The sequence below is a fragment of the Rattus norvegicus genome, chromosome 17 (assembly GCF_021556685.1).
Source record: "Rattus norvegicus strain SHRSP/BbbUtx chromosome 17, alternate assembly SHRSP_T2T, whole genome shotgun sequence".
NCBI lineage: Eukaryota > Metazoa > Chordata > Mammalia > Rodentia > Muridae > Rattus > Rattus norvegicus.
Window position 1 is genome coordinate 14,426,522 of NC_141550.1, and position 26,418 is coordinate 14,452,939.

At 45.3% G+C, this 26,418-nt stretch overlaps 1 long non-coding RNA gene across 6 annotated transcripts in view; it reads right to left on the reverse strand.

Moving 5' to 3' along the window:
• Positions 1-26,418, reverse strand: part of LOC134482691 (uncharacterized) — a 53,381-nt gene that overhangs the window by 1,982 nt on the left and 24,981 nt on the right. For 3 of the 6 annotated variants that reach the window (XR_015641118.1, XR_015641119.1, XR_015641121.1), the window contains 4 exons: positions 17,976-18,159; positions 15,791-15,917; positions 13,982-14,057; positions 6,060-11,945 (listed from right to left, as the gene is read on the reverse strand). This is a non-coding gene — a long non-coding RNA (uncharacterized LOC134482691). Of the gene's footprint in view, positions 1-6,059; positions 11,946-13,981; positions 14,058-15,174; positions 15,314-15,790; positions 15,918-17,975; positions 18,160-26,418 lie in introns of those variants that run through there. The other 3 variants (XR_015641120.1, XR_015641122.1, XR_015641117.1) reach the window with 2 other exon arrangements.

A 26,418-nucleotide genomic window follows, 5' to 3' on the forward strand; every position in this document is an offset into this window, starting at 1 on the left:
CATATTGAATTCTAACTCTCCCGTGAGCATATGTTGAAAAAAGTGACTGCTGTATTTACTGCTTTGCCCAATACGAGTTGATTGTGTGTAGATGAAGGTGTTTCTAGGCTCCATGTACTGTCCCACTGCAATGAATTTACAGATCAGTTTGGAAAAACCGACATACTGATAATATCGACAAGGATTTGTTTTTTGTTTTGTTTTAATTCATGAACATGGGATATTTCTTTTTGCCTAACTGCTCCAAGATTTCATTTGGGTTTTGAGACACCTTATGTGTATATTGTATATATTCTTAGATTTGTATGTATCCCCTCCCCACCCCTTATCCTCTTCCTTCTCTTCCTTCTCCTACACCCTGATTCTCCTACTTCACCTCCCTTCTCCTTGTGCTTGGCCCTGTCTGGGACCCCGCAGTTCTACAGATATAACTGAGGGCTTGACTGGCAGTGGGCTCTGTGGCAGGCAGAGGTTGGAGCACACCCTGGCCAATGACGTGAAAGCCAAGCCACCAGAACTAGGGCTAAGTGCTTACGGGTGCAGGGAGTCTGCATCTTGCTGTGTATCTCAGGCTGGCTCAGAATTCACTATGTAATTCATACTGGTCTTGAACCTTCCTGTCCTTGCCTCCCAGGTCCTGCCATGACAGGCTTCCTCTAAATACATCTGGACTCTGTACTAATATATTGTGGAGTTATATTTGTGTTCATAGGAGACACTGGTCTGTCATTTTCTGTTTTTGTAATGTCCAGTCTTGGTATTTGGGTAATTCTGGCTTCGTGGAATGGATTAGGATAGATATCTGCTTCTGTGCTCTGGGGAGGTTGTAGGGAATGGGGAAGGGTGAGGGCGATACCTCTCGGTGGTAGGGCGCCTGCCTCCCTAGGTTCAGTCAACAGTACTTCTGGGCAAAGGGGAATTTGTATAATTTCTTCCCCAGATGACCGATACAGGTCTGGTGTTTATTTAGTGTCATGTTGGTGTGCACTGTGCACCAGTGGGTCACGGACGACCTGTGGGAATCTCCTTCCATCACGTGGTATTATGTGCTAGAGCTCAGCCATTACACTTCCTATTGCCATCCATTTCACTTACGCCGAGGGCCATACACCCTTGTCTGCATCCGCTCACGCACAACACACCTGTATCCACTGTTACTTATCGCTGGACCCGATTTCCTTCTTTCCTTCCTTCTGTGTACATGTTCACACACATTTATGCATATAGAAGCCAGGGAACAACCTCAGGTGCCAATCAAATGCCCCCCTGACCCTGGGATTACATCATGTGCCAGGCTTTTACATGGGCTCTGAGGACCAACCCTAGATGTTCAGACACACTTACTGAGCAGCTCTGCTAGATGAATTATGAGTCAGGAAAATCAAATCACTATTTCTTTGCTTTCTTCTTTAATGTTCTTCCTTTCATTATGTAGATTGGGTTGTCTGACCTCCATCCTTTTTTATTCTCTGGGAATTTTATCTAAAATTTCTTTTAAGGTGAGTTGCCCAGTTACAAATGTTCCCCAAGTTCTTCCTATTTGTAAGATCTCTCTCTCTCTCTCTCTCTCTCTCTCTCTCTCTCTCTCTCTCTCTCTCTCTCTCTCTCCTCTCTCTCTTTTTGTATATACCTGTGTGTGTATGTGCACGAGTGTGGGTTCCTATACCCTGAAGCTGGGGTTCCAGTGGTTGAAAGTTGCCTCCTGTGGGTGCTAGGAAATGAGCTCAGGTCCTCTGCAGGAGAGGTACTCTTAGCTGCTGAGACCTCTCTCCAACCCTTGGCCTTGGCCTTTGAAGGATAATTTCACCGATGATAGCACAATCACTGGTAGAGTTATCCCTGAATGCTTTTTAAATAGACTTTTTTATTGTTTGTTTTTATTTTATGGGCTACAGGAGTCAGAGTCTCAATATGTAACTCTGGCTAGCTAGGAATTCACTACGTAGATCAAGTTGACCTTGAACTCATGGAATAATCCTCCTCCCTCAGGGAGGGAAGGGTGTGTGTTGGGTATACAAGTGTTCGATACCAGGGGTTGGGGATTTAGCTTAGTGGTAGAGCGCTTGCCTAGCAAGGGCAAGGCCCTGGGTTCGGTCCCCAGCTCCAAACAAGTGTTCGATACCACGCCCAGCTTTAAAAGTATATTTTAAGTGTTCTTCACTTATTTTAAAATATTTAATTCTATTTGTTTTAATTATGTATAGGTATATTACAGCAGGAGCTTTCCCATGGCTACCTAGGCCTCTAGGGCTTTCCTGGATGTCAACCTGAAAGAGACTTTTCGGTACAGCTCTGGCCAGGAAGTCATTTACTGTAGCCCCATGAAACAGTCACAACATTGACTGAAGCTCCCCTGGGAGAGGAACACCCCACTGCTAACTGCAGCATATCCATCCTCCGCCTGGCTACTCCTGGTCCACCAGCTTGGACTGGTGTGCCTCTTCCTACCATGTATTAACACCTGAAAATGGGCCTCAGGCTATCCCACAGAAGTATTTAGTCCCCTGCCTCAAGGCTTGGTGGGTCCTTTACTAGGCAGATCTAGCGAAACCACGAGGGGATTTTTTTTTTCCTGGACATCACTGATAATTACATAGAATAAAATTAAAGTTATGGCTCATTTTTCTCAAGGAATTCCACAGTATGCTCTAATTAGCATTGCCTGATTATAGCACCACTAGTTAAAGGAAATTATCATGTGCTTACTGGCTTCAGGGGAACAAACGATGTTGGTTTGTCCGATATTGCCTTTTAGTATAATTGGTGGGGCTACAACATCCTGAGTTGCAGCTAAAAAATCTATGGCCAAGCATTTCAGGGCCCAGTGAGTACTGAGCTGATGTGTCTGTGATAGGCTTGAGTGGTTGGCCCAAGGCCTGGCCTCTGCAGGAGGCTATCACAAGGCTGCAGGATGCTGGATAAGCACAGATCCCTCAGAAATGCTGTCCTTCTTACCTAGGAAACAGAGGAGGGTCACCAAGGGCAACTTTAACCAACGTGTTCTTTCTGTCTTCCCCATTAATTTGTGGGAAAGGGATGTGCTCTCTAGGAAGAGAGCAATGGTGTCTGTCCCCATGTCTTACTGTGGCCCGGCAAATGTTTCAACAGGGATATAACTCCTGAGAGGATTTGACAGAGAGGGAGAAGAGACAATTTCTACTATTGTGTCTTCCCTCAACCCTGGATCAGAAAGCTTGGGTCTTTCCATGAGGTACTGATCCTCCGTGACTCAGACATTAAGAGCCTATGGTGTGGCTCACTGAACATGCAGGCTGGGCGGGTCAGTAGATGATTACACTGGAAGGACTTGCTACACAGTTGGTTGAGGGGCACCTTTCTCTGGACATCTCCAGCCCAGTCTCTGTAATACTATTTTTAATATCAAGACAATGGAGTTATTATAAGACCCAAGAGCTGTCAATGGTTATGCAGCCTATGGGAGCTTTAGAGCCTGGCCTCTTTTCCCTATGCCGTGTCTTTTCCTTGGGGTCTTATGGTGTTAAAGGATGCATACTTACTAGTCCCCCTTTATCCCCAGGACCTCCTTGTTTTGTTTTTAGACTCCCTTGGCTTAATTTTCAGGACCTATGATTAAGTTTCAATTGACGGTGTTACCGCGGGGTGTGGACAACAGCCCCTCCTTGTGTCAGCACCTTATTGCTTGGATGTAATTCCCAGTAATAGAAAGGAAAGTGGCACGCTCTCAAGGCTACCATTCTCTCAAGGCTACCCATCATGTGGAGGCTTTGCTCTTGGCAGGTCCTACTGGCGAATTAGTGACTCGGGTTTTTCTTACTATCCAGTTTCATCTTCAGCTAGCAATTTCTCCATAAAAGAAAAATACGGCTCCCCATTCTTATTAGAGGAACACACTATCTGCCTACAGAAGGCACAACTATATATGGATCAATTGCAGGTGCTTCATTACTTTCAAACTATGTTGTTAGGAGACATTAACTGGCTTATACCTTTCTTAAAATTAACTACAAAAGATTGTTCTCCTGTTTTCCCCATTCCAAAACCCCTCTTCTCCTGGACAGCTTCAGTCTGAATGCAAAAGGACCTTATAATTAGTAAAGCCAAGCTACTAACTCATAGGTGGCTGACCCATAGTGACATGGGGCTTCCCCTATCTCTTACTTTATTTCTTATTCCTACAAAGACTTCTACATACTCCCACAGAGTGCATTTTCCTGCCCAGTAATGTTGGCTGTGCTTTGACCTTTTACTGTAAACTTCTGGCTTGGTTCCCTCAGTGGGGTTGTTGGTTATTGCCTGTCCGGTCATTGCCTGAGACCTGATGTCATAGTATGCCCCTTCCTTCCTTTTACCTCTTTACCTTGGACATTCTTTGACTCGTAATAGACAGCCCTTGCTTACTTGATGGGTCAGCTTTATACTCCATATCCTGCAGATTCTTTAACTCAGTTTTCTCAACACTACCCTGTGATGATCCCAACTCCCTCTATGAAGTCCCTATATTCCGGGCAGCTACTGCGTTTCTTGATGGAAGTTCTTCTGGGGTCACTGCTGTTATGCTTCATGAAGAAGCTCCTTGTATTTTTTTTTCCAGGCAAAATCTGTTTAATTATTTCTATACAAACCATTTGGGAGTTATTAAAAATAATCTGGTAACTCTGGTGTCAGCCATCACAGGGCCTTTTATCCTTATGTTTCTGCCAATCGCTGTTGGCTCTTACCTCATTAATGCCCTAATTAGATGATAATTCTCGTTTGGGTAGCACTGAGCTGATGGTGCTGAGACCGCAATATAAACAAATACCTATCACAGAGTCAAGGGCTTGTCCTGGGATACAACTGAAGGAGAGAGTGTGAGAGCCAAAGCTGTTTCACGTTTTAATTAGTGTTTAAGAGAGCCCTGAAACAAAAGCGCCACTCACCTTGCCCAAGGACAGATACTGCCTGAGATGCTGGAGGCTCTTGTTCATATAGCATAACAAGCCACACTTCCCTAAATAAATGTGGTTGACCCAAATGTGCCTGATTACATGCAGGTGGGCGGCGCATAGGCAGGAAGTACATCACGATGTATGCTTGTCCTGATTGGATGGAGGCCGGAACTATGCGCATAGCCTGTGGGTTCGCGATTCTAAGCGACATAGCTCATGGCCATTTTCTGGGAACCCTGAGGTAGACCTAGTCAGTGCCTATAATCCTAACCAGTGTTTGATTAAAGCTTGCTTCAAGTTTGGCTCAAAGTATTGGCAAAGGTTTTATTCTCACCGGTGGGATTAACAGCTTTAGGTTTTATTTTTGTTCTGGGTTTGATTTGTGCTCATGTTTTGACTGTATAGAATAAGGAATTCATTACAACATTTCCATACATGCATATACTGTACTTGGATCATATTCATCTGCTCCAGTCACTTTCTCCACATGGCTAATGCTGTCCCCCTTTCCTAACCAGCCCCATCCACTTTTCCATGTTTCTAAACATATAACGTGGACTCTACTTCCATGTATTTTTCTGAAAATGACAAAATTTTGTATTTTTTATGGATAACTGGGGTTGAAGCTTCGAGTCTGCTTAGATGCTGTGTTCTTCATCAATGTGTATGTGGACTTACCCTAAGAATTCTCCCAAATAATCATTGGGATTTTAGCTATATCTGTAAAAATATCACCTCCTTGTATCTCTAATTTATTTTTTTTTTACTGTCTTGGTAACTTTAAATAGGGTTTGTCAACCTTTCTTACTTTGTTCAATGCCAACGCTGTTCTTTGACCCTGTGCTGTGCTTTTTCCTCTCTCTCTCTCTCTCTCTCTCTCTCTCTCTCTCTCTCTCTCTCTCTCACACACACACACACACACACACACACACCCTCCCTCTGCTGCTGAGCTGCCTTCCCCACCTCTCATTCTAGCTGTGTTGCTTCAGTTTGGACACCAGTCCTTCTGGAGTCTGGTTTGTTCTTGTTTCTCTTGAAGTGTATAATTACGCTTCTGTTTATTTTTCGATATTGGAATTTATAGCTATAAACTTTTAAGACCTGTTTTTAATTTAAATGTTTATTTAGAAGAAATTTAATACATGCATACACTGTTTTCTGATTATATTTATTCCTTTCCCCTCCAATTCCTGGTGGACTGATCCCAACTCAAGTCCTCCTCCCTAATGTAAACCGATCTGTTTCTGGAGTCCATCTCCGGCCTCCCCACCTGCAGCAGTCATCAGCTGTGTGTAGCACCTCAGCTAAGATTGGCTCCTGTGTGCCTATGGTGAAATGTTGACTGGCTTCATCCTGTTCAGGCCTTTGTAGATAACCAGAGCTGCTGTGAGCACAGTGATTCTTCCCAAGTTCAGGAGATACAATTTCACCCAGGTCTCCCTGACCTCTGGCTCTTACAGTCTTTCCGCCCCCTCTTCCGCAATGTTCCCTGAGCCTTGACAGGAGTGGGTGTGATACGGGAGTCGCATTTATGACTGACCACTCCACTGACACTTGTTCTTCCTGCTCTGTCCACCCAACTAATTATGACTCTGTATATTAGCCATCAACCATAACGCAAGGATCCTCTTTGGTGAGTACTAAGAACTGAACTGGGCACACAGAGAGAGATTTAGAAGGCAGCTTGATATTACATCCATCCATTTAGCAATGCATTAGTAGTGGGGGATGGGAACTGGTTGGGGATGTTTAAACAGGGAGGAGGAAAGGAGGGATAAGAAAAGGAAAGGTTGGGGGGAAAGATGACACTCAGGATTCTTGAAAGACCCATATAGAAAAACTATTATTAACTTCTTAAATTATATATAAACAGTCGGAATGGAGTTGCCTTACGTGGGGGATACTACTTCTTCCTCGAGCCACAAGTTGCCATATAAAAGCCAGCCCAGTGCCAGGTTTGAGATACCTCCCCTCAAGCTGTTAATCCAGAGGTCCCAGAGGTGTACCTCCCGAATTCAGGCTATTACTATTGGTTGCCCACCAGAAGTTTTTTTTTTTTTTTTTTTTTTTTGGAGCTGAGGACTGAACCCAGGGCCTTTCGCTTGCTAGGCAAGCGCTCTACCACTGAGCTAAATCCCCAACCCCACACCAGAACTTGATAGTAAGACCCCCCCCCCCCCAATGCTGAAGGCATCACACACTTTGGACACAGAGCCTGAAGGAATCCAGCTGGTACTAAACTGGAAGCTCACTCCCCGAAGGCTACGGCTCACAGTGCAGAACGGTGCTCCGAGGCCAGCGAGGCAGTGTCATAGTCAGCTACCAGTGTCAACTTAACACAAACCTAGAGTCACCTGAGAAGGGGCGGGGGGAGGGCCTAAATCCAGGAGTGGCCACTACTCAATTGCTTGCTGCTGTGGACAGTACCTGTCTCACTGTGCATGTACTACTCACAGGCAGCAGGGCCTGGGCTGGGCTGTGTGAGAAAGGGAGCTGACCTTGAGCAGGAAGAAAGCCAGTAAGCAGTAGCTCTCCAGATCCCTGGTTCAGTTTCTGTCCCAAGTTCCCGCCTTAGCTTCCACTGATAGTGCACTGTCACCTCCCAGGTGACATAAACCCTTCTCTCCTCTGAGTTGCTTTTGGTCTGTGTGTTATCACAGCAAGAGGAGCAAACCAGAACAGGAAAAAAGTCATAAAAAGTGCTACCCAGCTTATGAACCCTATGAGCTCCAGCAATGATCAGGCTGACAATACAGGACCATAAGTACAATAGCAGAATAAATATAAGGGAACTAACAAACCACTTCCTTCTTAGACTCAAGGCCTTTTTACATAGGAATAAATTCATACTCGATACTGTATATCTGGTTAAGAACCCGAGGGTAGGGAGGCCACAAGTCCTAGAGGTGAACTTACTATTAATTTTTTCTAATGTGGCACTGTGTGGTGGTGTTACAGAAGATAAGGTAGCAATGGGGCAGGCCTTAACGCCCAGCACCTCTAATGAAGACATAATCACAAACTACTACAATATTTTAATGACCCTGGGCTGTGGTACCTTTGTGGAGATGCAGCTGGCCATGCCACACCTCCACAGATATCCAACTGGACAAGAGGAGGACAATGCCACCATCATCGTTGAGGTAGAATACATAAATCCATTAGATCACCCAAACATTATCAACCTTTACCACAGAACTGATACACCATCAAGCATGTTTGTCATCATGGGACATGTGGCTAGTGGGCCTCACTCAAGCATGCTGGGCTGTATTCACAAAGAGGAGACAGTTTGCATTTTCTGGCAAATGGTGCTGACAGTTATTACCTCCACCAAAGCAAAATAGCACACAAAAAGCATTAAGCTGACGGAACATCCTCACAGATGAGAGACACACCAGATTCTATGATTCAGGCTGGCCACAAAAGTCATCCCTGAGCAGAAGCCACAAAAGACCTGCGGTACCTTTGCTATATAATCCCACAGGGTCTTTGGGGCAGATGCTAGGATAGACTTGCCAATGCCATGTGGGGCCTTGGTTTAGTGCTTTATGAAATGGTAACAGAGTGCTTATCATACTAAGCACCAACCTTTTTGGAAATCCCACAGCAAACCAATACCACAAAGGGATACTTCACTTAACTTCTTGAAAAAACAAAACACGGAAAACATCACTGTATACATACTCAGTGTCAACCCTGGGTACCAGAAGACTATAGACCAGCTCATAGGGAACTCAGAACAGCTTCAGTGAAGAAGGTTCACACCTTCCCATGGAGAAACAGTCCTCTGTGTCTCAATCTCCAAGATTGTCGAGGCCATGTTCATCATGGGATACAACCATTCAATGAGGTCACAGCAACATACATCATATTAAGTCACTAAGTTAGAGGGACAGCTGTTAGCAGACAGCAAAGCCCAGGTAACCCTGGTTTGACAAAAACCATGGGGGAAAGAAAAAAAGCCTTGCTGTACCCCTGCCCCATCATCCCTCAGAACGAGGAGTAGGAATGAAGTTGACCTTTCTATTTTCTCATTGCTTAAGAAGCCACAGCTGCTGGACAGCCAGAAACAAAAGGTGAAGGTGGGGGTTGGGTTTAGGGTTGGGTCATGAACACCATGCTTTGTCACCTGTAGAAAATGCCCTGCCCCTTGCATCCCATTCACATGGCATGGGGTTGTGGGGGCCAACTTAGGCAGCCGTGCTTTTGGGAAACACTGAGATCAGCATGACATCCTGTGACACCCCACCTGAAAATCTATCCTCCTTGGAGTCACCCCATGAACTGACAACCACAGAGCCAAATGAAAATACAGTCAGCTTGTCCTCGTAGCAAACACCAGCTGAATCAAACAGCACCAGCAGGCAAACCCATGTTGCGCCCACGACTTTCAAGACCAAGAAATGCAGGGAGTAGACGGAGGCAGGGAGTCAAACTGTTAACACCCGGAGAACACCGTGCTGCTTCCTCTCGGCTCCAAATAGAAGCCAGGAATCCCAAAGGTAAGAGGCTAGAATGGAGGGAACAGAGGTAGCCACCTTGTAGGCACACTAGATGAACTCCTGCCTTCTATCTTTGCTTCTCGAATGCCCTTTGCAGATGAAGAATTCTAACTCATTATGGAGAATGCCACTGGACATTTGTCACCATAGGAGGGACAAAAATCACCCATATAAACCAGAAAAAGTGAGCTAAAAGTAGACAGCAGAAGATGGGACCAGAAGTTGGGGGTTGGGGGATGGCCAAGAAGCACAGGCTCAGAAGGGAAGAATTAGGTAGGTACTATGAGACTAGATAAGCGCTGAGTCCTGTCTGTGTTGAAAGTCACTAACAGAGCCCCTTCCATATGTCTCTGCTTTGAAGTGGTGAAGGGAACAGGGAACACCCAGTAGATGTCCACTTCATAAAGGGGAGCGTGGGCAGATTCATGGATGCTGAGGGGACAGAACAAGTTTGGTCAGGTTACTGCGTAACTTCTGAGTCAGGTCTTTTTCCTTGCATGGCTACAGGCTGGGCTAGTGTGGAAGTTTATTTTGATTCTCTTCACTGTGTCTCTGCTGGACAAGTGGAAGAGACGATGAGTATGAGAGGGAAGAGAACTGAGGTACAGGTACCGCTGGTGTGGGTATGTTTGTGGCTGTAGGATTCCAGACCCTATTGCCAAGATGGTACCAGGACCAACCAGACTAAGCTCATTCCTGAGGACTGAGGGCCCTGAGCAGGTCCTTCTAGCATCTCCTCCGGGGAAGCCACAAAGGAAGGCGATAAGAGCTTACCTATCCCTTCAGTTTTTGAATATCAGCAAAAATAAACGTGTTTTCTGCAGGAGCTATAGGCCTTAGCTTGGGGGACGTGGGGTTTTGTATCAGCATATCTATTTTCCTGGAATGTTCTTCCTCTTTTGTATCTGCTTATCTACATCTTGTACCATGTAGCTAGGGATTCTTCCACCAGGATGCCAGCATTGACAAGCCATGGCGGTGATGACACAGAAACCCATCCTGGTCTCTTATTGAAGAAGCTAATTGTGATTTTCTGGGGCTCTGGAACTCAGTCCAGGGGCTCAGAAAGGACCTATGTGACAGGGAACAATCTTTCCTTCAGGGGCTGGTGTTCGATAAGGCCTTCTGAGGTCTAGGCGCGGAAAAGGCAAATACCTTGGGAGCTACCATGTTTCAGAGGCCAACCGTTGAGCATCCCCGCACACCTTTTTTGCTGGATTGTTTTTTAACTGCATGATGCACAGTGTTCACCATGTGCGGAGGATCAACTATCCCTGCAAACATCCCAGGTCACCATTAACATGAAGATGAGGAACTTGAGGTCCTCCAGGTGGACCATCTCTTTCTCATTCGCAGTCAGAGCCACAACCCAGTTAGGTTACAACTGGGATCAGATTCTACACCAATGGAAACATCAGGATTGCTGCTGCTGTGTGCAGCGACTCTGACGGGTTACAAGAGCCCTGGGTTAAACCCCAAGGCTCTCATTTTGGTGACTGCAAAGCCAAAATATGCAGAGTCAAGACATCAAGAAGGGGGGAAAGAATTAACTATTTGCAGTGGGCTAGAGGAACAAGAGTGACATTTCAAATGCAATGTCCCTCTCAAAGAAAACTTGGGGACTTTACTCGGGACCTTTGGAGATGTTATTAGATGAGGAGATGCCCTCCTGGTTGTCGTCTGTAAAGGAAAGCACTACACTGTTGAACATCCTTGGTGAAGACGTTCATGCTCAGAAAAGGAATTCACATTCCTGAGCTTGCTCAGTTCAAGGTCACAGAGTTCATCTTTAAAAACTTAAGTGATGGACAGAAATGCCTGTGGACATCGTTAGTTTGTACTGAAGCTGAAAATGGCAGAGGGGACACTTTGAAGGCACCATTCCTGGTGTCTCTCCTGGGAGGGGCCTGTTTCACATCGCCCCTGAGAGCAGCATAGTGGACACGGGCCTCAAGTTGTCATCTGTGAGGCACAAGGCTCCCATGGAGCTGCCACTTCTAGACCTCACACTTAAAACGTGCTGGTGAGCTGTATCAATGCTACCCACTGGAAGAAGACTCAAAATGCAATTATGATATACCAGGAAGCACTGGCTAATATATAGTGACACAGTTCGTGTCCCTTCTGGTCTTCACATCAGGTCTCTTCAGTCCTTTAAACACATCTTCCAGGGAGAGAAGCATGGGCTGCATACCTTACCCCAACCTCCTTTGCAATAGTCTCCCTATGCCTTTGTTTTTAACCTGTGAGAAGAGGGTCTGATGTAAAGCTGGTCCCCAGCCATGGCCACAGGCTCCAGACAGAGCCCTCCTCTTCAGTGACAGGCCATTTATGCTGCCAGACTGTAAGAGTACATTCTTATCGCCATGTCAGGCTTCTTCCTCTGCAAGGAACAACCTCCATGCTCAGAGAGGACAGTTCCTGTCCCCTGTGTTCTCCAGGCTTCTTCTGGCTGTGGCAGGACACTGTGTCCTTGTTGGCTCCATTTGACCGGCTTTAAGCTTCTCCCTGGCACCCACATTTGTATAAACTAAATAAAAAAAATAACAGTAATCAAAATAAATGCTGTGTGTTAGGCTCATGGCAAATTTAGTGCATAACACACCCAGTATCTTCTCTTGGGGTAATGGCTCCCATATGTTGAGTAAACATTTACTTACTTACAAAAATGTTCTTTGCCCTAAAGAATAAAAAAAATGGAGTGGAAGTGGGGAGAGGTCTTATATGAGTCTCCCGTCAACTGTTCTGTGAGTCACCATGTCCCTCTGTCTGAATTGCTTCTGTCCTCACAGTCTATGACACTATTTACCCACCCCTTGAGACCCTCTTCTGTTTCAGTGTGCCTTTCCAACAGCCCATGAGAAATGGCTACAGGTTGGGCCTCTAGGTCAGTTCTACAGTGCATGAGAGACATTGACTCATTCGACAGACCTGAGTGGATACCCATTGTGTGCTATGCCTGGCACAGCGTGGGATCCTAGGAAGACTACAGTAGTCAAGATGCTGTCCTGTTCTCAGGGATGAAATATGATGCATGAGAGAGCAGAAAAGAGGGAGTGAGGGAGAGCACATACTGAGCATGCTCAGTCCCTAGCACCAAGCACACATCTGGAGGTGACCTAAGGGTGGGGAACGAAGAGTTACAGCATCCTGAGAGTCATCAGAGGATTATTTTGTTGCTTCTTCTTTGGTGTTGGTGATCAAATGTGAAGCCTTTCATGCACTAAGTACACATTCTGCCCTTAACCTAGACTCCATTCCACATTCTATGGTTTGTTTGGAGATGTTCTGCCTAAGCTGGGTCTTGAATTCCCAGACTCAAGCAATCCTCCTGCCTCATCTTCCCGAGAGGCTGGGACCACCCACATACCATGACTCTCAGGCAACAGCTCTTCTTTTTAACAGAAATTTTATAATGAACCTCATTTCTGGAACTACATCATCTTTTAATTTGCCCTGCAGAATTTTTCTTTTCTCTTTCTTTCTTTGCAGTGCTAGGAATCAAACCTGAAATTTGCTCAGTCTAGATTCATGCTCTCTCGAAAACCTACGTTCCCAGGTGATCCTGTGCCAACGTAAGACTGGTAATGGACCAGTGCAGAGAACCCTAATGGGAAGGAGGTGCTCTGTCTCAGCTGCTTGGTTTGGGAAAGACTTTTAAGCAAGCCCTGAAAGCTTCTCACAGCCTGGCCCTGAGGTTAGACATAGCATGGAAGGACCAGGCTGACTACCATAAATGCAGAGAAATGAATAACCAAACTGCTCATTCTTCCTCACTAGAAAGGCTACAATGCCTGAGGCAAAAAGGGGTTAGTCAGTCAGGCTCTGTAGGACTAGCTCATGGGAGCTACTAAAGACACTTGGTTGTCATAGACCGAGGTCCCCATAATTTTCAGGAACTAGAAGACAAAGAAAAGACAGCCATCATTGACAGAAACAGTGGTGAGAAAGGCAGCTTAGGATGTTCGGTCACTAGGCCGAATAAGACTGTGCTCACCAGAGAGTTATGAGAGGTTGATTCAATGGAGATCTTAGGACTATGGTGGGGCTTTGGTGGCTTTGCTGAACTCTGTGGTGGAAAGTGATCTTTATATAGACATTGGTTTTGAGAAGTGAAAAAACAGTGAAGAATGAAGGAGAGAAGGACAAAGGGGTCTGTCCAGGTCAGTGAAAGGCAAATGCGGCCAGAACTACAGTAGGTAGCTCCTAAGGAAACAGTTAACAGAATGTCAGGAGCTGTGGTAGTGAGCCTCTGGAGGCTCTGACATCCAGCAGCAGTTCATAGAACACATGTGCTTTTAAAAATGCAGACAAAAATGATTATCAGTATAGGCACCCTACCCCCACCCAAAGTGTGTGATTTAAAGAATGCAAGGGGTGGGGGTTATTCTGGGCAAGAAACAGAAATTCCAGGTAGACATCTCATCTACCCAACAATGGGGCAGCACCAGGCCATGTCACCCTGTTCTCAAAGTGTCAGGCAGATACAACCTCCAGAGTCAAGGGCAAAGCAGCCGACCTATGATATTCTGGAAACACCACAGAAGCAGTGCTCCTCAGGCTTACCATTCTAGGGGGGAGTAGGTTGTCTGTCCATGGAATTATTCCAAAGGGTCCCTTGGATCCAGTTCTTTCAGTTCACCTGAGAAGAGGAACACACACACAGGATTTAGCTTTGTACAGGAGCAAAGATAGCTGTTCAAGCAAGCCTACCAGCATGCAGAAAACTCTAGAGGAAGAAGACAAAGCAGGGCCTTGTGGGTAAACTTGCCTGAGTGTAGAACGGCAGTCTCTCACCTCACAACCCCTTTCATAGGGGTCACCTAAGACTATTGGAAATCACAGATATTCACATTATGATTCATAAGAGTAACACATCAAAGTTATAAAATAGCAATGAAAATAATTTTATGTTTGGGCGTCACCACGACCCAAGGAACTGTTTTAAAGGATGTCAGCATTAGGAAGGTTGGGACCCACTGCCCTAGAATAAGTAGAGGCAGAGATATCTGCACACAGCAATAGTGCCTAGTAGGCAAGTTGTAAAGTAACAACAAGCTGTGTGTGTGTGTGTGTGTGTGTGTGTGTGTGTGTGTTTTATCCGAGGATTTAAGGGTCTCAGGAGAGGCTGGTAGCTCAACTGGTCCTGTGCAAAAGCAGGTAGAAAGGGAAGCTGGGTTAGAGTTTGTGGTGGCTGGCCCTGGACAAAAGCAGTAGTGATTGAAGCCAGAAGGGGCTGGTAACACAGTCATCTCCTGAGGCTAAGCAGGATAGAACAAGAGGGGAACCCAGAGGGGCTGGTAGAGTCACAGCTCTAGGGCAAAGGTGGTAGTGATTTTTAAAACAAAATGCAACAAAGATGTTGGGGAAGAGAAAGAGAAGGCAATAGAATGCCTATGCCCTGAACTCTGAGAGGAGACTTCTAGAGACAGAAGGATGCAATGGGGTTGGGGGATGGAGGACAGTTAAGGGAAACAAACTTTGTTTGAAACTTCTACAACAAAACCTTATACCCTACATGTTAATAGAAAACAAACAGAACACAGAATTTGAAAATGATGCTAAATAGAACACTAATCTACTATTTGTAGATTAAATGGGTAACTAGGCAGAGGCATTAGCTGGAGTCTTGTTTTTGCCGGGGCCATGGTGAATCACAGGATCTTCACTAATCCACAGGTAACACTGGTAATACTGTTTGTGCCTCAGGTACCATCTGCTGGCTAGCAGGGATATCCTTGATGAAGAATAAACATCACCTTATCCATCAAATGTAGAGGCAGACAGGGAGATCCCACATAAACAAAACCATCATGGGACCTGAGGAAATCCAGCACTCTGCACTGCAGAGGAGACCCCATCTCCCTCTTCACTAGTCATTCCAGGGCATCACCTCATCTGGAAGCAGAAAAATATTTGGACATGAAGATGCTTCCCAAACCCAAGAACCATCTGCTGCAGGAGGAGGCTTCTCCGATAATGGCTGAGCAAGACATTGATCATACTTGTCTTTGTGGGCCAAGGTCAACCAGTAAGCCCCACCTGCCCAAGGACAGATAACTTTCTGAAATACTGGAGGTGTTTCTTTAAGGAAAATAACAAACCACAATATGGTTTTGCTACCCCTAGCAAGTTTGCTCAATCCAACTATGTCAGAAGTGCTTCATCACAGGTAAGCAGGAGGTTATGTGGGAAGAAACACATCAGGGTGTATGCTTGCCCCTGATTGGACCTGAAGAGAAATATGGTGATGCCTTTTTAAGCCTCTGCAATGGATTGGGAATGGACCTGGTCAGAGTTCATCAACCTGGTCAGGATTGAATTAAAACTTGCTTCAAATCTGGCTTAAAATTGTGGTAGTAGTCTTTGCCTCACCTCAATCAGGATGATTTTTTTCTAGTTTCCCACAGCCAGTAATCGCACAGTGAGTGAGAAACCTTGGCACACTCTTCCTTAAATGGAGTGTTGCTATCAATCCCTTCCCTTTAGGGCTCAGGGACTTCTGTTGAAGAGGAGGAGAAAAAGTATAAGAACCAGAGGACATGGAGGAACGAGGCCATCTAAACATAGCACAACTGACACATATAAACTCAGACTACAGCACAACGCACAGAACATACACCAGTCTGCACTAGATAAAGTCCTAGAGCCAAAAGAGGTGAACATACTCTGTCCCATGCAGTTCCCTATTTCTCCACCCTCAGCTCCCCCCACCACGCCCTGACGTTCTTAACTCTGAAGCAATATCCAATTGCTAACCACTTGCAAATAAAACAAAGTTAGTTTTTTCTCTAGGGAAACAAACCACTCCTAAAGGTAGGCCCCATGACCAGCAGTAGATGGAAACTCTATTCAAACTCAGTAGTATCTTTGGGTATTCTTTGTCTCATGGTGTTGAACCAGGGTATTCTCCTTGGAGCCTTTTTCTTTTTCTTTTTCTGTCTTTATAGGTTCTTGGATTTTATATTTTTGGAGGGTTCCTGTGTGTGCAAATGTGTGTGTCTCTGTGTCTATATGTGTTCCTCATGCCTTCTCTTTCGATCCTTTTGTTTGTTTTTGTTCTATTCTGATGGTTTGTTTTTGTTTTATCTTATTTCTTAGACACCCATTTGCTTTCTAAGGGAAGACATAAAGGTTGTGGGCTGGGAAGGCAGAGGAGGCCGAAGAACTGAAGAAAGATGTGGGGGAAGGGAAACTCTAATCAGAACATAGTGTATGAAGAAAACTTTTCAATAAAAGAACAAACAAAACAAGAAACAACAAAAGAAAACCACACAACTACACAGAAACAAGAAGGCCCATTCAGGTGGCATGCTTATACAAAAGGAGCTCCCACATGAAAGGTACACCTAAGTGGAAGGAACCCCACACAGAAAGGGGTGCCCATGCTTAAAGGGCCCCACATCACAAAAGAGGCACCTTGTAGAAGGGGCCACTCTGGGATGTGGAAGCCCTGACACTGGATCATATAAGGATGCTGATGAGTATAGTTCCCAGTCTGAGAATACTCTAGCTCTAGCTTGTTGGTCTTATCTCAGCAAATTCCTCAGTGGAAGCATCCAGTAGCACAACTTTCTATTAGTGCCAGGAATAAAGTACATCAGACCAGTGATGGTCCAGGATCATTTCACTCTCTTTCCCAATTTGTCATGTCCTGTGCATCAGTCCTCAGTCCTCGTCCACACAGTATTGACTCCAGTCTCTTCCCTCTTCCCTGCCCCCATCTTAAGAACAATCCCCACAATCCTTGCTGACATTTACTCCTGTCCTCCTCCAGGTCTACACCTACATGTGTGGTCCCCTGACAAACACATCTTTTCAAGAGACAATTGAGCCATGTTGCTTCCTCCAAATGACCTCTCAGCCAATCCACTAAAGCTACAGATCCTGCTCAGAGCTTCCAAGGACCTGTCTCTGTTGTCTGAAGAGTCTCATCTCTGATCAGGTTGCTGGCCTGACCTTCTGATAGTTTGGCACATCCCAGTCTTTCCTTGCTCTGAGACACCGATAAGTACTCTGTGATCTTGCCACAACTTCAGCTCAAGGTCCATCTCCCTGCAAATCAGCTACAACTTTGATGTTACCTACCTGAGGTCTCCAGTGCCATTCACTTTCTAACACTGTCTCTCTGGCACTTTCAGTGCCTTATTTGTTACCTTATTGCCTTTACCCCATAAATGAGATAATTCCATGATTTCCAAGAAATGGCATGGTGGTCTCTTATGGCTTGTGTTTAGGCTTCCTCCTCCAAATGGATATTGAAGATTGGTTCTAATGTAACATCAGGCAAAATGGCTTATCAGGTAAAGAGCTGGGCACAAGTGACAATTCTGGAATCCACGAAAATGTGGAAGAAATAAAGTAACTCTACAAAGTTGTTCTCTTGCCTCTGAATGTGTCCTGTGACATGTACATGTCCCAACATCCCTACTCGTGTCAAACTCAATAGAAGGAGCCCATGAAGGTATTACCTAATCCCCAAAGTTTCAGGCTTGACTTAGAGGCATGTCTGTTCACAACTAGTAAAACAGAAACTTACCTAATACCCAGAAGTACTCACCTAACACGAAAGGGGTACACAGCAGAAAGAGCACAGGACCTGTAGGCTTTCAATAGCTACACTCTGATGGGGAGGGAATTCTAGCCCACCAGCTGTCCTATACAGAAGTCAGCAGTATCTTTGGCAGCCAAATGATTCTCAGGGAGATTGATATCAGTGAAGAAGACCCAGCACATCTGATTGCCTGTCAAAGCAATACCACAATACTGTGACTGCTGCCACCCATCAAACACAGACAACACATTATCAAAGATACATTCTTCACAGCTATCTCTTCACCAGACCCAACCATTTTGACATGTTTGTATCAGGAATGCATAGAGGTTAAAAGAGCATCTGTGTTCAGACAATTCTGAATCCATCTGCATAAAGAATAATCCAAAGTCAACACTGAAGAGAGCTCTTTGGCCCTGAAGAATTAACCAGCAGAGTAGAGAGAAGATTGTAACAGCTAAGAACCACTATGGTCAACAGCCTAAAGGACCAGTAACAATTCACATAGCCCTCGGATACATGCCAATTCTTTGTTGCCTGCACACTCTCCACAAAAACATCTGATCATATATATCATATACATGAGTGCATGTATGGGGAGAATATGTCAGTAAACAGCAAGATATCCTCAGGGGAGGGAGACAAGCCTTGACTTTTGCATCATGTAACAATACCAGCGGGACATATTCCATACCAACTTGATGCCACTGAACACCGAGCTGAGAAGAGGTGAACCTCATATGATCCCGAAGTCAGCTCCTGCACATCACATCCTGCTGTGTAAATATGGCCCACAGGCCACCTGCTTTCCATTAAGAGCCTCCTCTCCAACCCCCAAGCCACCATACATATTTCATAACATAACACACTTCATAGTTTGTGAACACACGCATAGATCTGCCATTTACATCCTAAATACCCCAACACACCATGTGTTACTGAAAATAAGCCACATATGCTTCCCAGTGGCTCATGTGAACACAATAAGGATACAATAGGCACAGACTGTACAAACCACTGGGCACACACTCTCTCATGTATCACCCTGAAAAGCATCCATAGTATGCGTAATAGTACCCATTAAACACACCCACAGTTCCTGAATGTACACACAAGTTCCATAGCCTCTCTGCTTCCAGTCACAGACAAGAAGGTCCCACATGTACCATAAAAGACCCTACATCAGCCCTGAGAACTCAAATTCATCCACAGATAAAATGAACATACACTTATCTAACATACAGGACCAAACACAAACACTGGGCATATACATACAAAGAAAATCTTCAAAAATATTACTGGTTTAGGGGGTACTGGTGTACACCTGCCTTGCCCTTCTTCCATCAGCACCCTTGAGAAGGGGCTGAAATTCAGGAACGCCACACTAAGGACAGACAAGCAGCTTTATGTAAAGGCTGCTAACGATCATACCTGCCTTGATTCAAAAAATGAAAGGAAGCTGCAGTTGTACAGAACTTCCAGTCAAACCCAGAAGGAAACCATATCTGCATTTCCTTGAGGCAAGTGATCTCGCCACACCTGGAGTTCCAGCCTCAAACCTTCCCCAGGTTGTGTTTCCCTCCTCAACCATCTGTGATTCCAAGGAGGAGTACTATTCCAAGGCTGCCATGATCCTGGAAAATTTGCATCACCAGGACCCAGGAGGGACAAGTGTAGAAAGTGCCTCAACTGCCAGGCTAGAGAGTCCTCTGTGGAAGCACTCAGCTGCAGAGGTGCAGGAGAACCAAAGAGCCCCTCAACCTGGTGCCAGTCATGGGCCCTCACAAGTCTGACCAGATCCACTTCAGACATATCTGAGTATTCAGCTACTTGATTTTTGCCTCCAGGCAAAACCCCAGCAGAGCACGACTGTGGAAGGAAGTGAAACAGGCAGTCTCCAAATAAATACCAACACAAAAATTGACAAGCATCCACCAAGGAAGAGATTTCAGTATGTGGACTCAGCTCTTCCCTGCTGTCCTGTAATAGTGCTTGGTCAGGATGAAACTGTCCCACCCTCAGCAGCCAAACCAAGCAACATAGTGGAGGTGAAAGAAGAGCCATCTGCATGGACAGTGAGTCTGGGATCCAGTGAGAGTCACAGTCGCCAAGCTTTCGGTATCAGTGCCTGGGACATTGGATCTTTACAGCCCAACAAACATCCTGGTCATCTGCAAACACCTACCCTACAGCCCTCAGAGGACTCAGTCCAAAATCCACAATCACACAGTAAGATAGACCTGAAATCAAAGGAGCAGGCACAGCCCTGGCTTGTGAGACACGATCCAGATGTCCCCAGTACAGTACACCCTGCCAAGGTCAGCTTGCCTTCAAAACACTGGATGCATAGCTTCCAGAATACATGCCAAAACCCCGTAAATGCCATGAATTTAGGTGATGTCCCCATGAGGAGACATGAGAGGGTAGAAACTGGAGAGATATGTGTCCCAAAGGAAAAACTCGAAGTGAAAGATTTCAAGGGGTCCCATCCCCATGAAGAGAAGCAGATTACTATAAGATCTAGAGCCATAAGCCAGGGAGAAAGGCTTGGGAGAGTAAGTCCTTCCATCCCAAGCTCCACCCAGATCAGGGATACAACCAAGACTTGGATACCAGGGAAAGTGGAGGTTACTTCAAAGAGCTCTTGGAATAAAATCACAAGGAATGCTTCAAAAATGGAGGCTCCAGCACAAAATACTGAGGGCAAGGGGATTCCTTAGAGAATTTCTCCCCACAACAGGTACGGAGCAAGTACAGGAGGTGATAACAAGAAACAAGGTCCTCTACAATATAGTAGCTGAAATACAATCACTTGTGAATGCTCTGGCCCAGATCCTAGAAAACACTGAAGAGTACTGATCCTCCCACTCTGCTATGAGTCTGCATGAAACAATCCACAGCAGAACAGTAAACAGATTGAGCTGTGGCCATGTCATCCCTGAGATCAATAATTATTCCTTCACATATATGGGGACTGAAGACCAACTACAGTCAGGGATTGAAGCCCATAGAGCCTGTGATGAAGATCTGAACCAAGGAGGGACAGATATCTGGTTTGATCAGTTCCCCGTCCCCAAGGGAAGTGACCTTCTTTCTGAGTATAGGGGAATTGGAGACAAGCAGGAATCAGGTCTTGCCGACCAGAGATTCTGTGACCCAGATAAAATCACAAGAAATGTTGGGATGGTCTGCTGGCCACATAGCAGCTTTGAGGGGCACAACCATTCCTTCGAATACAAAGAAAACAGAGACAAACAGCAGTCAGAAATTGTCCATAAACCCCTTTTCCCACATCAAACTACGAAGAAAGGAACGGGCTGTGGCCGTTCTCTGAGTCCCATAGAGAACTGTCCAATCAAGCACAGGGGAAATGTCTGCTTAAGGACTTCAGTTGCTGCCCACCAAGCCTCTCACACCAGGTTGACCTCACCAGGACAGGGCAAGGAGCAGGAGGCTCTGGCCATCCTTTTTCAAGAAGATGTCCCATCTACCCATCCATTGTGTCCCCCATGCTTCCTGGTAATAAACTTGGTTTTGTCTCTGCAAAGAAAGGGTTTTCTTTTCGGAGCTCTTCCCCCTGCACTCATGGCTCCTTCCCAGATAGGAGCTGCTTCCTTGTAAACACTCCTGCCTTTCACCACAGTGGTTTCGGTCTCACAGTGATGGAGCAGCATTTTTCTGCCTCAGTGCAGTTCATGGAGAAGACAGGGCAGGTGGGAAGGCACAGTCACTTTGAGGTATCTTTGTCACACAATACACCATTGTACAGTCCGTAATAATTTTCTGTCAATGTAAAGACAACAAAACACTACATTTTTTTAGGATGAGCCAACCATGTAAAGACCACACCCAGGTCTAGGTCGCAATGTGTTCTCTTCATTTTCTCACTTTCATATTTATGTGACTGTACACACAATGTGCAGAGACAGCAACCACAAACATTTTATCCTTGCCACAAAGGTACAAAAAGCTCTTCCTGCATTCCCAGGACCTAAATAGAGAATTCCTATCCCAGGAGTCCGTACTTAACCTTGATGTAGGCCGAGCCCATATCAGTACTTATTACAGCCTGTTCAATAAGTCAGTAACTGTCCACAGTCTGCCTTCCTCTGTGACTAGAGCCAGAGGCAGAATAGAACCTGCAGTCTGTGACCACAGGTTGTTACTGAAGGACAGCAACACAGGAAAACCTGCAGAGAAACCAGAGACATCCCGGGCAGTCCCCTCAGTGCCCTCCCTGGAGATCTGGACTCATCCTGCCCAGGCCATCACCTTTCTGACATGTGGACATTAAGGTCATATGATGCTGCACCAGTGCCAACCTGATGTAGACAATGTCTGTGACTTGTAGATTGTTTCCTGGTAGAAGAATTCTATGTGAATAATTTGGAAACCTACATTCATAGTTTATGGTGCTTCTGGATCTATCAAGACCCAAGGTCCTATCTGCATCCATTTTCTAGCAGAGTTCGACATCCCCTCTCTCCTTCCATAATGGTCTTTTGATTCTGCATTCCTCCTGCAAGCCCTGAATGAAACAATCCATTTTCATTCCCCACTGTTTCACCAGATCTCATCTCTCCTTCTTTTGCACTTTCTTCATATATTGGTTTTTAGTGTACAATAAAGAATATACACAACACCCAGAGCAAGGGTATCAGCCAGGTGCTGTAACACGCCTAGGGTCACAGGTGAGGAGGATATAACATCTGTTACAACACTGGGAGTGACTGGGTCCCTGAGAACCAGGGATGCAGGAACCTTTGCCCAGCCACCCATGGGGCGTCCCTTATGGTCTAAACTTGTGCCCTGAGCAGACCTTGGTCCCATACCCAATTCCATGACACCCAAAGGAAGCCCATCACCCAGGTGCTCTAACACACACAGGATCACAGAGGAAGTTCAACAACTAGGAGATTGACACAGCCAGGAGCCCTGGAGAACTGACACACTCAAGGTCACAGTTGAGGGTACAACTTCCTTCCCAACACACAGCATAACTGGGACCCACATAGAAACCAGGAAAGCACAAACCCCGCCATTTATATCTGAATAGGTGACTATGGCTTGTGGGAGAGCACTGCTTACCATGCATACAACTCCAGGAGAAGGAATAGGAAATGAAGGAGAAGAGGAGGAAGAGGAGGAGGCACAGAAGGAGAAAGAAGAGGAGGAATAAGAGGACAAAAACAAAACAAAATTTTATGCAAAGAACTGGCCAGAACGCATTAACACGAGGGTCCCTGAAGATGGCAGATACATTGTTCTCTGAGAAGTGAGCTAGATAGGAGCAAAAGTGCTCTACACACACACACACACACTCACACACACACAACACACACACAGACACAAACACAGACACAGACATTCACACAATTACATATGAACATTTATATTCACACACTCACAAAAACCACACACACACCGCATGTTTCAAGATCCAAGACACAATGACTATAACAAGGAAAGAGCATAAACATTTCATTCCTGTTCTAGGATGCACCTGGAGCTCACTTCAGGCTGCTGTCTCTTCCTGTATGACCCTTAGGCCTAGCCTCACAGTAGAGGTAATGTGTGTGCACTGTTGAAGAATCAGGGACTGTCACTATGTACCCAGGATTCTCTGAGACCTGCTTATAAGCCTGAGTTCACACAGGTAATCCAATTCAGCATTGGGTAGGTTTGCTGCTCATGTTTTGGGAACCAAGCATATCCATATATACAACTCCTTCCGAAGGAGAGTGGAGCCTCCAAACTCTGAAGAAAGACCATCTAACAGGTCTAACTCTTAGCCAGGGGCCCTGAGTGCCACATCTCCAGACCATCACAGTCTCCAGTCTCAGACTGACTTCTGTCAGAGCAGAGAATAGGTGTCAAATGTGTGTGTGTGAGTGTGTGAGTGTGTGTGTGTGTGTATGTCTTTCTGTGTGTGTGTGTGTCTGTGTGTGTGTGTGTGTGTTTTAGTGTAACTTGTGGGCACACGTGTGACTGTTGAGACAACTTGAGGTATCAGTGCTCTTCTTTTATCATTTGAATCTGGGGCCTATTGGGGTTCTGAGGTTACAGAGGGGGTGCTTTTCCTGCTCAAACAACTCAACATCTGCCCCATACCAGAAATCTCTGTGCTTCGGTGCCACGGCCTTAAGCTGAGAAAACTCAGGATGACAAGGCCATCCTTCACTGAGCCTGCTCAAGATCAGACTGTACCACCTACCACTGGATGACATCACATGCTTCTGTGTTCAGGGAAGATGGTGCCTTACAAAGTATGTGCGTACTCTTCATGCCTGTGACGGATACAGAGTCTTCACTCTCTATGCCCCATCTCAGTTATTTTGCTTTTGTACTAAGAGAGAGCTACTGCTGCTCACTTACACCATCTCCAAACACAGTACAGGCACACAGCACCTCTTACAGGTGTGGGTGCCCATGTGCTCACCCACTGTTGTAAAGGAAACTTGACCAAAGTACACATTGAACCTCACACAATAATGGTGAGAGAAATCAGTATAGAAGTTTGTTGTGGTTTGCCCTGAGTTATCTGTATTTTCATGCTAATTCCACTGCCCCAAGGACAGCTGCCTAGTTACACACTCAGGAATCAGATGACTTCACCAGAACCTTCTCCCCATTGAATTTGTAAAGTACATGTGAGGGGCAGGTACAGGATAGAAGGAGTCCTGTCATTGGAGGAGAAGGAAAGATGGGCTGCAGAGAAGTTTGGAGGAAGAGGAGGAGATGAGAACAGAAAGGAAGAGGCGGGAGGGAGAGAGAGAAACAAGTGGTGGCAGGACGATGGATGCTGATGTGAAGGCCTCGCTCTGTGGATTTACAGGTTCTTATTAATGTTCTCAAGGGATGGATGGTACCGGGCTTTGTATGTTAAAGTGGGCAATTTTATCGTACCAACTAGGTCAAAGGTTAATGTGTTGTGTATTGTTTATGTGACGGTTTGAGGGTTGGAAAGTGTGCGGTGGCAAGGACACTGGGCCACCGAGAAGTTGGGATGTGTTTCTGTCAAGATATCTAGTAGATATCTTGGGGCACCGCGGTACGGACCAAGCGGGATAATTAACAATGATACTTTTTTTGTTTTCATATTTTTACAACAACAGAAGTTCCTAAAATCAGAAGTGCCAAAGGCCTGGGGATACCGTTTCTGAGAATGGACTCAAAGGATGTGATCTATACCCTGACGAGGAAACACCTGCACATCCATGTTTATTGTGGTTCTACTCCCAACAACAAGACAATTGGGTAGTTAAAATATGTAAATAGATTCTATTAGAGTTTGCTAACTTAAAAAATGCACATTTACAGAAAAGAAGCAAAAGAGTACTAGGCATTCCAATTATAGAAATTTTAATTCAGAATTACACACATGCATTCTTTTTTCCCATCTTTATTAAATTGGATATTTCTTATTTACATTTCAAATGGTATTCCCTTTCCCAGTTTCCAGGCCAACAACCCCCTAAGCCCTCCCTATCAACTTCTATATGGTGTTCCCTCCTCACCCTCTCCCCATTACTGCCCTCTGTCCAACAATCACTTTCACTGGGGGTTCAGTCTTGGCAGGACCAAGGGCTTCCCCTTCCACTGGTGCTCTTACTAGGATATTCATTGCTACGTATGAGGTCAGAGTCCAGGGTCAGTCCAGGTATAGTCTTTGGGTAGTGGCTTAGTCCCTGGAAGCTCTGGTTGTTTGGCATTGTTGTTCATACCCATTTGCATTCTTATGATTAGGACATGAATTTCATTATCCTTAGCATTCTATCCCTTAAGACTATCAAACTACATGGTATTCGATTAAATTAAATAATGACAAAGCTAAAAATAGGAGAGAAATGGAAGTTTAGTAAGGAGTTGAGGTGTGATCATATAATGGAAAAATATTAGTCTACAGAGAAGCAGAACCCCAAAAAGAATCCATAAGAGAAAAACACGAGTTCCACACAGAAGTGCATTTTCTCAAAAACCAAGATCCTGAAGGACTCAGGGAGATAGCCTTCCAGAAGAAAAGGGAAAGTATAAAGTTTTGGTTTCTTCAGAGACCCAGGAAGGTGATAATGTTTTGCTGGGGCTGACCATGAAGAATGCTTTGCTTCAGCAGACACATGAAAGAGTATTTGGCTAAAGCAAACACAGGTAAAAGGTTGTTTTTCTATACTAAACCCATGAAAGGACACGTGATGTTTAGAAGGAACATTAATATGACCCAAGAGACAATGGGATCTCTGACTTTGGTCTGCCTTACATTGCATTGCTGATTTCCTCCTGTGGATCCTTCTGAGAAGACTCACCAAAGAACCTGGAGGATTCTTGCTCTGTCATTACACTTGGACCCCATTTGTGATACCCCCAGATTCTTCTGAATAGAACTAACCCTGTTGATTCATGTGTGGTATCTGTGAGTAGACGGGACTGAAGTTGCTAACTCATGTTTGTT